The sequence below is a fragment of the Halichoerus grypus genome, chromosome 8 (assembly GCF_964656455.1).
Source record: "Halichoerus grypus chromosome 8, mHalGry1.hap1.1, whole genome shotgun sequence".
Classification (NCBI taxonomy): Eukaryota; Metazoa; Chordata; class Mammalia; order Carnivora; family Phocidae; genus Halichoerus; species Halichoerus grypus.
Window position 1 is genome coordinate 91759160 of NC_135719.1, and position 2722 is coordinate 91761881.

Sequence of the window (2722 nt, forward strand, 5' to 3'; positions counted from 1 at the left end):
GTCTCTGTCAAATAAATGAATAAAATCTTTTAAAAAAATAAATAAAAATAATTACCCCTGTCTTCTCTTTGGTGTTCATTAAAATCCAGCCCCCAAAAGCAAATACTTGAGAAATCACTGCTAGAGACTTTGATTTCTAATATAGTAGAGACATAAATTCATTTTTGAAGAAACCAGGTCAGATTGCCCTGTCACTCTCAGCTGGACTAGAACATTACTTGCTATCAGGTTGAGTTCATGTCAAAATACTTAAAATTGATTATTAAAACAGATTTCTTTTGCTTTCTATGACTACATTAGAACAGAGAATGTCAGTGTCCTAACAGGTGCCAGTGGAATTCCCTGACAATTCTGCTGTTCATTTGGCTGTCTCAGGCACAGCGGTGACCCAGCCTGGGAGAAGAGAATGGGCCTCCACACCTCCGGGAAATAGGTTCCTTTGGAAGTGGTTATGGCAGGTCTTCCCAAAGGTAAGTCCCCTGCCCAGACTTGTTGCTTAAGATGTACTGTATATACTAAGTCTTTTTTTTTTTTTAACCCTGAGATCAAGATGCATGCTCTACCAACTGAGCCAGCCAGGCGCCCCTATTACTAAGTCTTTAAAAATAAATTATTCTTGGGGCACCTGGTGGCTCGGATTGTTAAGCATCTGCCTTTGGCTCAGGTCATGATCCCAGGGTCCTGGGATCAAGCCAGGCTCCTGGCTCGGCGGGGAGCCTGCTTCTCTCTCGCCCTCTGCCTCTCCCCTGCTCATGCTCTCTCTCTCTATCTCTCTGTCTCAAATGAATAAATAAAATCTTTAAAAAAAAATTATTCTTATAGTTTCTTCCTCTTTTCAGTGACCTTATCTTAGAATCCAAAGCCGCATTTTTTTCTATCCTCTGCCCCAAAGCTGAGCGTCTAGACTTGCTATTAAGTTTTTATACATATATTTATATGCCTGTTACATATATATAATTTTTTAAAGGATCATTCTCTATAAACTCTTATAACTTTTTTTTCACCTGAGAGAAAATGAAAACTTCTTTGTTTGTATTTCTACCACTTCTTCTTCGTGTACTCTAATCATAATAATGTATATTCCTAAAGAGAGGCAGCCAAGTTAAGCCGGGGCATTGTTGTATATACCATAAAATACTACTTGCAAAGCTGTGTACTCATAAACTCCTCAAGCCTTCCTTGTCTTCAGAAGGAAATTTGTGTTCCAGGAAGCTGTCAGTCTGATAATATCTACTGGCTCAAATGAAGGGTCATGTCCTTTGGCATTTAGTCTTGTTCTGGCAGGCGTGGTTAAATCTTTGAAGAAATGAATCTTTTCCAAGTTAGGCCCTCTAATGCCCAACTACTAAAGAAATAAACTCTAGTCAGACCAAGTTTTTGAAGAGAGGCTCAGGAAGGATTGCTGCTTTACACAGATAAAGAGCTTTTTATCTTTTAAGGCAAATCACATGGCTCTTTTTGTTCATTGACACACCAAGGGAAGTTTATGTGAGGAAATCAGCATCGAACAGTTTGTGCTTTATAAGTGTCAGTAGATTTTTTATTCCCACCCACTGCCGTTATCCCCAGAGATTCCAACACCACCCGTATTTTGGTCTCGTTTCTTAATCTCTTAAATTTGGGTCATTTTGGCCCCCTGTGAGATGGCCAACCTGGACCTTTTAAATTACTTAAAAGTGTTCCAGCTTCAGAATTTCCAACTCTCAAGTTCGTCATTTTGACCACAACTCTTTACTCGCCCTACTGCTTCATCCCAACAACCAGCTCATTGGTGTGTTCTGAGGCCCATCCCTTCCTTACTTTAAAGGCCTCAATTGTCAATCCCCATTTGGGTTTGCTTTCCTTCTTCCCCATCCCGCTTTTGGTTTTTTTGTTGTTGTTGTTTTTGGTTTTTTGGGTTTTTTTGAAAAGCACTTGTTAGCATTTAATGAACACCACCCCCCCCACCCACCCCCCACCCCCGCCAACGTGGCTTCGAGCTACTAGAACGCAGGCGCCCCCGACTGCGTTAATCTTCTCCTTTGCTCTTCTACTGAAGAATTTGGCCTTCACGATGACAGGCTGTTTTGGGAGTTTTCCCTTTCCCAAAACTTTGTAGTAGCCCGATCGCACCACATCAATGATAGGAGCAGCTCCAGTCTTGTTTTTGGCGGCATTTACCCGTGTCTGCTCACTGACCAAGGTCCACAATTTATCAAAGTTGACAGTTGGACAGAAGCTCTGGTTCCTCTTTAAGTGGTAATGTCTCATACCAACTTTTCCAAAGTAACCTGGGTGGTATTTGTCAAAGTTGATCCTGTGGTGATGCATGCCACCAGCATTACCCCGGCCTCATGGGTGCTTCCGGTGCTTGCCAATGCGGCCGTGGCCGTGGCTCACGTGGCCCCGAAGTTTCCGGGTCTTCCTCAGTCTGGATGGCGTGTCGGCAGCCCAGACGGAAAAAGCCAATAACACTGCAGATTCTTTCACTCCTTTCATCTCCTGCAGTGCCTTATATACCTCATATTTGGATAATCCCAAACCATTCCTCTTCATTCCTACACACCAGTATTGCTAAAAAGGTCGTGAAATTATATAGCTGGAACTTCACTCCCATTTAAAGATTCTTGTTTTCATCATCATTGAATTCCCATTAATTTCCTGAAGGAGCTCTCTCAACCTTTGCAAAGTTGACTTGAAAAATAGCTTATCTCCTGGAACTTCCATTTCCTTTTCTGTTAAG

At 42.0% G+C, this 2722-nt stretch overlaps 1 pseudogene; it reads right to left on the reverse strand.

The window, feature by feature from the left end:
- Positions 1 to 1917: 1917 nt before the first annotated feature.
- On the reverse strand, positions 1918 to 2522 carry LOC118542072 (large ribosomal subunit protein uL15 pseudogene; annotated as a pseudogene).
- Between the last annotated feature and the right edge of the window lie 200 nt (positions 2523 to 2722).